Here is a 12,082-nt window from a genome sequence, read left to right as displayed (position 1 = left end):
ATATTGGGGGGTGATAAGAATGAAAGCTTGATAGCAAGGCTCAAAATGCAACGTTGGAGACCCTGGAGAGTTGACTGGGGGAGAACCTGGCTGATCGCTTCTGTGGGCCGAGGCGTGGGCAGATGGGAGTACGTGTGGTGTGAACTAGGAAGGCTCTCCTCTTAAGAAGAGGCTAGGGGTGCAGAAACCAAGCAGAAGGGCCAGTGTGGCCAAGAAGGAACAGGAGCGTCACTTGACTGATTGATGGGCCTGGGCCCACTCCGCGTTTCGGTTCACCCGTGCTTTCTGGCTTCACTGTTGGTGACACAGGTCAGTTTGCAGGGTCTGGCCTCATGGCTAGTGTTTACCGGCCCTTCTCCTGGGGGGCCCTGTGGGGGCGGAGTTCGCTACCCAAGAAAGGGAATTTGCCTGAATCCAAAGAAAAAGAGAAGTCCCCTTACAACTCTTTCTTTTTCACACTCTTGATTTCTTTCAAGCCCCCCAGTGACCTGAGAATTGTTTGTTTCGTGATTGCCTGTTTTACATGGAATTAGACCTTGCATTAGGGAATCATGGTGTCTTTGGGTGGCAGTCCTCTCCTGTATCGTGAGAAGTTGGTTTCTGAGGGGCTAGGTGACTTGCCTCAGGTCACACAGTTGGACAAGGCAGGAAGGTGTCTGCAGCTGAGATTTCTGAGCTCCAACCTGGATCTGGGCTTTGGCTGTGAAATGCATCTCACCCACCCTGGTCCCTGGCACTGCATCTGCGTACAAGGCTCCCCTGGAGTTGTGTGGCCTGGTCCTGGCCCTCCCTTATCTGCCCTTCCCCTAAGTACAGTGCCCCTTTCCCAGGAGGAAGGGACCTATTGCGGTGTTGGGCTGGGTTGGGATCCATCCATCTTCTGTTGGGTCTCTCAAACTCTCTGCCTTGAGGCTTCTTCAGATGTTCTTAGGATCCTCCTCCAACATTGGTTGGGGGCGCTGACCTGCCCAGACTTAATCAAGTTTGGTGAGATACCAAGAGATTGGCAGAGAAAAGCCACTCCCCCCACCCAGTCTTAGAACAGACTTTGAGAGCTCTCTGCTGCTTTTGCTGTTGTCTCCACTGGCTCCAAGATCATTTAGGTGTCAGTCCCTAATACCAAGGTCCAGCATTAGGGAGCGCTTGCATCCCCTTTGTACACTTGGTATACGGCATGCTTGTTACCCAGGCGTAACTGACTTGAAGCCGTTGGGGTCTGTTTTCTTTCTGAGCACTGCTATTTGCCAGATGTTGGGGAGACAGAAGGGAACCAGGCTTCACTTTGCTTGGTTCCAGTGGAGTTGCTGCTCACGTTTGCCTTTTACAAAAATGACACTTAGTACCTTCTTATTAAAATAACGGCGACGTGGACCATACTGTTCTCTTCCGAGTTCCCAAAACAGTTGATGTTGACAAGGTTTGCATTCCTTCAGCTGCAAAGAGGAGGAGGGCTGGAGGATGAGGCTTATCTGTATCTGTCCCTGTTTCAGAAGAAAGATACATCTGTGCTCTGTGTTTAAATATAGCTCCGTGTTTGCTACTGAGTTGGAGAATAAGCAATTGAATATGTAGGTCATTGACTTAGGAGAATGAGTTCGGAGTTTGCTTTGCATCTGATTAACGCTGTCTTACGATTGGGCCGTTGATGCTATGCCAAAATTGGGTTACACAGAGTTCAGCAAGATATTTGGGAGGGAAACTGCAGGAATCATAAGAGGATACCTTTGCCCCCTTAAGGCGTCAGTGGTTGACTTGGTGTTGGGCCCTGTGTGTCACGGCCAGCGGCAGTGTCGCTAACCACTCTGGAGTTGTATGGGGAGAGACCGGCTGGGGTCTTGCTCTGAGCAGATCCATCAGGAGCAAGGGGAGAGGTCCATTCTTAATCAGGATAAATGCCAGCCAGCAGTGTATTTTCATACATGCTTGGATCAGAACGCACTGTTTGGAATTGCATGTTTAAAAGGAAGCTGCCATCCCCTTTCAAAGGTATGTGACATTTAAAAGATCTGTGGCAGGAGATAGGCTTGACAGCTTCGAATTATATTTGAAAGAGTTTTTTCTTTTAAGAAAGAAAATGATTACTTCTATTTTAAATGTCATCACAAAGACATAAACACGTTTAATCAAATTACATCTTTAATTTATGTAGAATGTAATTTTTATTCCCATGGAGGAGTCCCTGGTTATTTCTCTGGCAGCTTGGAAGCTGGGCCGTGTTGGTGATTTGAAAGCGGTTCAGCTTTTTGAGTAAATGGCTATTGAAGGGTTTATAGAATTTGAAAAAATAGTATTATTATTGAAATGTTTTTTCATCTGTACGCTTGTACCTAATGGCACATTTTGGGGAGAGGGAGGTACTTTCGTTATTGTCGCTGGGAGACATTAAGGATAAACTCCTGTGGAATGAATCGGAGAAAGCATAACCCTGAAGGCAGTAACGGCGGAAACAGCAAAGGCGCTCCTGTAATTTTTTCTTGTGGATTCTTTGAATCAGCAGGGAGTTACCGGGCAGTGTTAGGAGTGTGTGCCAGCTCCTTAAAAGGGAGGCCACAGGGGATCTCGGAGGACAGACACACAACCCCGCAAAGGACCTTTAGGTTGATACAGCGTGGTTAAGTTTTGCCACAAAAGGCTGATGTGGAGTTCGAGGGCACCACCAAGCTCCCCAAGGGGCTGGAAAAGCAGGCATGTTGCTGTGGGTCAGCTTTGGCAGGTGGCTACCCTGACCCTGGTGATCTAGTAAGACACTCCAGCTCCAGAACTTTCTCTGAGTGAGCTGGGTGTTGGAAGGTGGCCAGCCCAGCGTACAGCCGTGTGTGTCAGCCAGGGACGGTCTTGGCCTGTTCCAGCCTGCTGCCTGTAGTTTCGATTTAGCCCAGCTGGGTCAGGGAGTCCTGGAGTCCTCGCCCCTGTGCCCATGCACCCAGGGTAGAGCAGCCTCGGGGGCTGGTTTTCTCTCGTCCTCTCCAGGGCTGCTCTGCCAGAGAAGCCACCCTCTGTCAGATGTGACCTGGGGAGCCCTGGGCGGCTGGCAGCAACTGAGAGAGAGAGACCAGTCAGTTGTTCCTGTTCCCAGGAAAGAACTTACGGAGCAAGCATCTTTGCCAACTTCAGTGGAAAAGGTCAGGGTTCAGGAGCTGTGAGCTCTGGCTCTTGAGAGGCAGGAGGGGCTCTTGGGGCTCCTGGGCCCTCGGCAGCCAGAGGAAGCTGGTCCCAGTTCAGTGCGTGAATCGCGTCAACAGATTGGCTCCTCGTGGCTCCTTTTTGTAAACACCGATCCACTAAAGAAAGGAATTGCCCTATTTATTGGTCAACACGAGCCACAGTAAACAAACAAACCAAAAAAAATGGGGCAAACCTACTTATTATATTTGTAATTAAATTTATTATTTTGAGGTAATCCTAGAACCACACGTAGATGTAAGCGAAGTGATACCCTTTACCTACTTTCCCCCATGGCCACATCTTGCAAAACAACATTAACAATAACACGACCAGGAAATTAATATTGATACAATCCACAGCTATTCAGATTTCCCCAGAGTTCCATGTATTCACTGGGTGTGAAGTTACTTCTATGCAGTTGGGTCATGTGTGTAGGTTCCAGTGTGCACCACCACAGTCGATGCAGAACAGTTGATCACCCCGGGGCTCTCCTCTGCTGCCCATTTATAGCCACGCCCACTTCAGGTGGCCAAGACAGTTTTTGGCCAACACATGTTGTACACAGGGCTGGCTGCCTTCCAAGACCCAGCTCACTTAGAAAGTTCTAGAGTTGGAGTGTCCTGCCCCTTTCCCAGTCCCTAACAACCACTAACCTATTCTCCATCTCTATAATTTTGTTATTTAAGAATGTTATGTGAGGGGTCGGCCCCGTGGCTCAGCGGTTGGGTGCGCGCACTCTACTGCTGGCGGCCCGGGTTTGGATCCTGGGCGCGCACCGACGCACTGCTTCTCCGGCCATGCTGAGGTGGTCTCACATACGGCCTGGCCCTCACCTGGTAGCGCTGCAGTGCCGTCCTCTGCAGCGGGCCCTGGGGAACAACGGGTTTGGAGCTCCCCACTGGGGCAGAGGTATCCCCACTGCGTTGGTGCCTCCCCTTGCTGTCATCCCTTGGGATTCTCCCAGGTTGATTGGGTACTGGAATTCAGACGTATGTGTTGGAATCCCCGCGAGGGACACCCTTTTTCTGGATTGAACTTGCATGGGGATACAGGGGATACTTTACTTCCTTTGAGACGCACCGTGCTAGTGCAGCTGTTCCTTAGGGACCTACATCCTGAATGGAGCCGTCGTGCAGTGTTGCTGTGGCCTGGGCACCAAGGCAGCTTCTCACTTTCTGCATTCCCAGCGTCAGCTCCCTCTCTCCCAATGTAGGAGCCCACAGCATTTCGCTGTGCGTTTTCCAGATTGTAGGAAATCTGTTCTTTGCAGAACGTGGAGAAATATAGGAAAGTATGAAGAAAATTAAAATAATAAACAGTTTTTATCATATGAAAGACTTATTTTAAAAATCGCCTTTAATTTTAGCACGGAGAAATAATTTTTAACACTTGATATGTTTTCTATCGCTCATACATATATGTATACACTAAAAAAATGAAATTCATTGTTTAAAGAATATTTTTAAATTTATATAATATTTGGATTCTATATGTTTATTTTTCCATTTACCCTGTGTTTTTCCTATGTCATTAAATATTTTTGAATTTTTAGAACTAAATAAATAGTCTGTGGAGATACAAGTATCATAATATATGATTTATAGGTATAACTTGATAGCTATATATCTATAGTTTATCAGGAGAGGTAGTTATCCAACTATTTTCTCCTTTTTTGACATCTTAGATGATTTCTTATTTTTATGTAAATCTTGACTCCTCATCTGATGGCTCTCTAGGGGTAAAATGGGGTAGGGGTGGAATCTAAGTTTTCAGAAAAGGTGCCCTCCATTCTCCCACTGCAGCATGTGGGGGGTTTTGTCCCTTCAACATTCTGCTCTCTCAGTCGGTGGGTTTTATTTTAAAGATTGTCAGCTTATAGGTTTTTTGTCACTGTACTGAGCATCAGGAGATCCTCTGCTTGCCGTCTGACCCCGTGCTCCTTGTCAAATGGGGTGTCAGTGGGGTGCCTGATGGAAAGGAGCTTAGACAGCAACTCTTCCTCTTTGGTGCCCTCCACTCTACCGGGGAGACAACCCAGACCAGGGCATTCTTTCAAGATGCCTGATAGGTTAGTGGTCACCACTAGCTGGGCTGTGTCCTTGGGTGAGCCCCTCTCTCCTTCCGTTCCTTCTGACAGGTTCCAGACCATTTCACAGAAGTGTGTGTGCCTCGGCTAGTAGCTTTCTTGTTCAGTTACTATTTGGAACCACAAAAGGCCATCACTGAGACACCTACAAGTGTCTGATTTGCAGTGTGCGTTTACACCTGTTCCTCTTGCTGGCAGTAGGGGCCTGGTACATTTGGCTGAGCTCTCGGCAGCCAGGTTTCCCTTTGAACCAGGCTGATTTTAAGGGGGTGCTGGCCGCCTGGCCAGGACTCCTCCCATTCCTCTGGTCTTTTCAGAGTTCACAAGGCAGCTCCCTGGCTTGTCTGACTTTCTCGATGCAGACACATGGGGCACAGCCAAGCTTCTGCGAGCCCAGGGCCAGGCTGCTCAAGCCAGCTGCCTTCACTTCCAAGGCCAGCTGGGCAGTTTGGGGTGTGGGAACACAGCTTGAATTCACAAAATGACGTTGTTGTGTGTGTGGGTTGCTGCTCACAGACTCACTTTTTTTTCCTTTCAAAACTTGGCCTGTGCCAGCCCTGATCAGCAGCACCCATTTATCAATTTGCTTTCCATGTTCACATTTTTCCAGTTGTTTCCAGGCTCCCCTCCTCCCTCCAATCTGGCAGCCTCATGTTCTTGTTTATTTCTCCATCTCTGGAGCCACTTAGAACAGAGCATTTCTCCAGCAGATTGAAGCCCAGCTAGTGCTATGAGGCGGCTCCTGGTCGCCTAGCCCATCTCCATTTGGCTGTCTCTGAAGGGTACAAAAGTAAAAAGCTGAAAGAGCAGAGGAATGGACGCATTAATCGACTACATCTGAGACAGTGCTAAGAAAATATCCTATTTTGTTTTCTTTTAAAAAAGTGGCAGAGTTCCAAGACTTCCCTTACAGTTTTCCACTGGCTGTCCTTATATTTGAAGACAAGAGTTCTAAAATCTTGGCTGTTGGTCCTTTGACATTCTTACAACTTAAAACCAGCTGAACATATTTAATATTACAAAATTTCCATAAACATTCTCCCCATAAAGACTGTGTATGTAAAGTTTCTGCCTGGAGGGCATTTTTCTCATTGAAGTTGAAACTCTTGGACATCCGGGGATTATAATGAAGTGTTGATTTGACCTTAAGTGTCTCGATGCCAACGTGGGCTGTGTAGGGACATGGAAAGAATTAGCTTTCAGGGTTGGGTTTTTTCCCCCTGAATAAAGGATAATTGTTTCAAAGCTAATTAATATGGTTTATTTATTATTAGGCAATAGTAAGTGGAATTGAATCCTGGGAAGGAATAACCTGGCTACACTGAGGTGAAGGTGTCTCAGATCACACCATGTTAATTCTGTCTTGGCCAATGTCAGGGAATGTTTAGCTCTCGGTGGATGTTGCTGTTTCCTTGGTTTTTACCCTGTGACGACCAAACCAGAATTCCACACTGCGTTGTCGTGCCTGATGGGCTAGGCCTTTCTGGGGGTGAGTTAATAATTAAAGGCTGGGCAGGCACGTAAATACATGTGGGGAGGGAGTGGGGGCACCATCCCAGGCAACTTGGGTTTGTGCCTCAGTGTCAAACTGAGGTCCTGCTTAGAAAGCAGATCACACGTGTGTGGCCCAGCATGCTGAGCCCTGGGGCAGAGGTGGAGAGTGGCCACATGCCAACAGCTGCCGGCCCCTCGCACCCCCCATGTTGCTCAGAGATGCCCGTCTGTGCACCGAGCAACCCCCCAGCCTGCAGCTCACCTCTCCCTGCCCAGTCTGCCAGTGCAGCCCTGATGCTGTCTCATTTCTGCATGGGTCATTTTGTACCGCACAGCCTCCCAGTGGCCTTGAAGAGTGAGGGCAGACAAGGTGGGAATTCAGGGAGTGGAAAGTCACCCTCGGTGCAAGAGTGAGAGACCTGCTGAGAGTGGCCAGTGTGTGAACCAGGAGCTGGTTACCTGGATGGGGTGAGGGAGGAACAGAGAGCCCAGTGCCCGTCCCTTGTTATTCTGGAGCAGGGGCCGGGTTGCTCACGGCGTCCTGTGGAAAGCGCGCCTGCTGCAGCTGCGTGTGGCCTCGTTAACGCCCGCACGCTGTCTGCGTGTCTGCACCTGGCCAGGGGGACTTGCTGCTGACGCAAGCAGGTCAGTTTTGGAGGGCGGGCATTTGGTTTCTTGGTGAACTTCTGGGTTCTACGGCTGCCTGAGCCTTTCCCCCGCCCGCCACCCTTGACCTCGAGCTAGTTGTGAGGACCTGCTATGGATACATGGGAAGGCCCCTGGCACCCAATTCGCATGCCCTCACGTGCCTATCGTGGTCCCCTCTCATACAGGCTGACACCCCGGAACAGTACCACGGGGCCAGTGTCTGTGGCAGGAGGGGTGAGTAGATTGAAATAGGGCCTGCATGGGCCTGGACACGTGGACCTCCAGGGCATGATGGGCTCCTCGGCAGGGTGAGGTGAGCCTTCTCTGGAGCTGTGGCTCAAGTTCCGTTTCTGTGGGTCCCTTTGGGCAGCAGCCCCATGGGCAAGTCATTCCTGAAGTCCCGGCAGCCCTGCCCTGAGGCTCGGCTGGGCAGCACGATGCCCTGAGGTGGGGCCTCGCAGCTGTGGAAGGAGGGGCGTTTCCTGGAGTACTGATGCGTCATGTTAGCAGGGCTCAGTTGTGAATTTGATAACAACGGGCGCCCTCTTGAGAGGGCGGGCCAGTGGCATCTGTGCCAAGAGAACATTTATAAGAGAGAAGGCTGGGATTCTGGATGGCTCTTCACCCAGTCCCTTGTTCCTTTTCAGAGCACGGCCCTGCTTGCACAGGACTCAGTGAGGCGAGGATGCGGTCACCCTTCCGGGGGAGCGTGTCGTATCCTCAGTGACCTGCTGAGGAGTGTTGGATTCTTGTGCCAAATATGAGCCATTTGCTTCAGGATTTGGGCGGAGATGAGTTTGGTTCTTAGAAGATGCTGATGATGACAACTTTGTCCTGGAGTGGTGTGCCAAGTCTGATGGTGACTAGCATTTATCGAGTACCTGCTGTTTGCAGGCCCCAGGCCCAACTTCCTCATCTCTTTGAAAAGGCTCTAACACCTGTGAAGCAGATGCCGTCTCCTCCATCTCAGGCGGGACAGAGTCCCAAGGAGTTGGTCATCTTGGCCCGTGGGGCCTGGGATTCTTCTGTGTGGTGTCCTGGCAACGCCACGCTCTCTCCCTGTCCCTTACCAGTATCCCTTTATTGCAGTAAATTCGTGATTGTCTAAGGGATGATTTTGCGGACTACTTTCTTGTTTTCTGTTTAAGTAGTAAATGTTAATGGGGCCCCCTGGATCCGAGATGAGCACAGTGCGAAGTGGGACAAGACCGTGAGACCCGTGGAAGCCGCACGCAGCTTCCAGATAAGGTTGGTGCTCTCCCTGGCGCCTAGTCCTCCCGCGTCTGTCGATGTTTGCCACTTGGGGACTTTTCTCCTTCTCATAAGCCCGAGCCCAGCGCACTCTTGCTCACTGGCCAGCCTGGAGAAGAGGAGGCAGGAGGCGTTGCACTCAGAAGCAGGGAGTGAAGCAGCCCCACCGCCCGTGGCAGGACAGTAGACAGGCGTTTTCAAGCCTAAATGACCCAAATATGAGTCAGTCCAAGGAAGGAATCCAGGTGGGGTTCAGGCAGGCCCCCGAGTGGTAACAAGAGCTGGCACATCAAAGCCTTGGACGCAAGAAACAGTATTAGGAATAATTCATGCAGAGTAAGTGGGCACTTGGTTATATAAGTGAGCCGTCGGCAGGTGGGATGGTGGTGCTGGCAGAGCCCAGGCTGAGCCGCCCATATGCCCTCTCCTCGCTCTACAGTTTGGGTAGTGGAGGGCCTCGGTGCTGTGCAGGGCACGGAAGCAGAACACAGGAGTGGTTCCAGAAGACGGCTGAAGTTCCAGTGAGGGCAGGACTGGTCCTCCTGGAATGAGTCAGGGCAGAGCCTCTCAGGCCCCCTTCCAGACCTTTTTGGAGCTAATCTTAGGGTCTCATCAGATTTTCCAGGGGGCTCATCTCATTCAGTTTCAGAAAAGTGGACCTAACTATATACCTAAAGTGTAATTTTCGTATGCCTGACTTAATAGGAGAAACTAAAACTCCAGGTGGAGGAGACCCTTGTAGGCAAGGTGTCCTTACTCGTTAGTTTCCGATATGTAGAAAGCCCCTGGTCCGTGGCCTGGCTCAGACTCCTCCAGGCTCTGGGCACTGCTATTCCTCTCCTGCAGGTGTGGGGGGTGTGCCCGCCCCTCGTTGTCATCAACTGTGGGTGGAACACGTTTGCCAAGTGATGCTGAATAGACTCACCCAGGTTGATTGGTACAGGCCAAAATTAGGAGCCCTTCTCCCTGGCCAGAAGCAGCCGACTCAGCTGGGAGCTGACTGGCGCATACTCACCAAGGCTGAATTACTCAGAGGAACAGCCTGCTTCGGCTGCTGTGGGTACTGGTTTAGGAGCAGTGGTGATTTTAATCAGCTAAGTCATTTCTGTGTCCAGTTGTATACTCCTGGAAGTTCTTAGAGAAATCCTGCCAAGAAAATCTCCCCTGGCGAATCTGCGGGGCACTAGTCCGCATTGTACTGCCATCAAGAATCTACTGAAACAACTGTTTTTGAGTTTTTAGCCTTTCTGTAGCTCCAGTTTTTCTAAGTACTTCTTTCCACCTTCAAGTAACAGTGGGCGCTCACTTGAAAGATTCTGATGGTCTTCCAAGCCTTTTCATGTTCTTAATCCGTTAAATAAGCTGTTACCGTTCGCTTGGGCAGTCTGCAGGCTCTCCCGAATTTCTGGCTTGAAATTCCTTGAAACATCACTTCCTCTGTGAAGCCTTCTGCACGGGCAGAGTTGTCTATTTCCTGTTTAATTTTACTATGAAGTATCTCAAATTAAGAGTCTGTACCTATCACTAAGATCAGATAGATGTTAGCATGTTACGTATTTGTCTTCAGATCTTTGTTTAAAAACAAGAAGTAATGTTACAGACATTACCGACTTCCTTAATTCCTTTTCCTTCCCTCCCTTCTTCTGATATATATATATGTATAACTTTCTTGTGTTTTTGGAAATTCTTTATGTATCCATAAACATTTGAGTGTCTACTGTGCAAAACATTGGAAATAGAAGGAAAAAGGAAGCTCGTGACATACAAGGACAAGCAATACTATACAAGGAATATAAATTCATTTATGCAATGAATTAGTTAAATATTTGATTTCCTGCTATGTTCCAGATATGGAGAAATCCAGAGATGAATATAATGTAATCAAGGTGTTGAACAGTTAGAGACTTGGGGATGGGCAGGGGATGTAGCAGCCTGGTAGTCAGAGCAGGGAAGGTGTTATAGAAGATACCTATGAGATGAGTTTTGAAGAGTGGGTAGGAGTTTGCTAGGCAAGCTGTCACCACCTTAAAAAGATGATTCTTTGGCTCTAGTAGGTGCTAAGTTAACATGAAACTGTTCTGTCCTTAGAGGCTTGAGACTACTAAGAGCCTATACCTGTTCCTCCCTTCCTAGTACTTAAGAGGCTGAAATGTCTCTGCGCCTGCCCCCCCACACACAACTTCCTTGAATTAGAAAGTCTGGGGTATGAGGTGGTGTGCGGGCACAGTTAGGATGAATTACTTCTTGACCTTGGGTATATGGTAACCCCAACTAGGGAGGCCTCCCTTTTCCTGAGTAGTTCTTCAGAACCGTTCCTGCCATTGACTTGGTTGTAGTTGTGAAGTAGGAGCTGGCTGGTGTCAGAGCCCTCGAATGCTCTGCTTCATTGCATTACATAGAGAAGAACACAGCAGTATGGTTTTCTTTGGAATGGGGAGTGGACAGACCTGAGAGGTCCAGTGGTTCCTTTCTTGGACTTGCTGCATAATCGGGCATGACATCACAGGATTGGATCTCAAGAGATTAGCCCGTTGTTTTAAAAGAAGAGAAACTATATTAACTGTATCTTAGCTTCCTAAGATTTGAATGGTTTGAAAAGGCGAGTGTAGCTGTAACGCTGGTTGTGGTTATTTCCTACACGTTTTAATATAATACCATTTGAATCCTGATTGATCGTAAGGTAGACTTGGAAATGGCCAGTGTTGGCCACAGCAGTTCGTTTCCGTGAAGCGTACCTCTCCTTTCTCATGAGACTTGAGAAAGTACTTAAAGCACGGACACTCCAGTCGCATAGCAACTCCAATGTTGAAACTCCGTCTGTTCTTCATGGGAAAACCACAGAAAAGACACCTGGCCGTGTCTGCTGCCTAGGGGTTGGCCTTTTCTTTCCGCCTCAGGACAAGTAACTTCCCCCCTGCCCCTCCCACAGCTCTGTGTGTACAGGAAGTGGTTCAGATAACATGATGGCACCATATATTTCCTCTTCATTCCACATATAGTAAAATAAATGTGAGTGCTGTTTAATGCATCACCTCATTTCATATTGCATTTGCCAAGAAAGTGCAATTTTATTGAACATTAGGATTGAATTCATAACTGAGTAATCAATTTCAGTAGTAAGTTAAAATGCCTTCTATTAATGGACAACTGCGACCGTTAATCAGAGTTACAGTGGATTAACAGTTGTCAGCATTTATGCTAATGGCACTTATAACTTATAAACCACAGGCTTATGAATTGCACTTTATAATTCCACATCTCTCAAACAGTTAGTAATACTTTTTGCTTGAAAGTATCGATTGTTTTGTCCCTTTGCTTGCTACTGGAGATGTGAACAAAGCTAAATGACGTTTTCACAGTGATGACACAGTATCACCTTCTGGTTTTGCACACTTGGCTTCGTGTCAAAATAGATGGAAAGAGTTCATTTGTTCTGGT

The 12,082-nt window shown here is 48.5% G+C and overlaps 1 protein-coding gene across 5 annotated transcripts in view; it reads left to right on the top strand.

Annotated features, from left to right (window-relative positions):
* Positions 1-12,082, top strand: part of CTBP2 (C-terminal binding protein 2) — a 163,880-nt gene that overhangs the window by 33,889 nt on the left and 117,909 nt on the right. The window contains exon 1 of one of the 5 annotated variants that reach the window (XM_058544250.1): positions 8,545-8,641. The exons of the other annotated variants lie outside the window; for them this stretch is intronic. The gene's annotated coding sequence lies outside the window, so the exon portion shown is untranslated. Of the gene's footprint in view, positions 1-8,544; positions 8,642-12,082 lie in introns of those variants that run through there. 5 annotated transcript variants of the gene reach the window in all.

The sequence above is a fragment of the Diceros bicornis genome, chromosome 6 (genome assembly GCF_020826845.1).
Source record: "Diceros bicornis minor isolate mBicDic1 chromosome 6, mDicBic1.mat.cur, whole genome shotgun sequence".
Classification (NCBI taxonomy): Eukaryota; Metazoa; Chordata; class Mammalia; order Perissodactyla; family Rhinocerotidae; genus Diceros; species Diceros bicornis.
The sequence above is the reverse complement of the archived record's forward strand: the minus strand, read 5'-3'. Positions and strand labels throughout refer to the sequence as shown.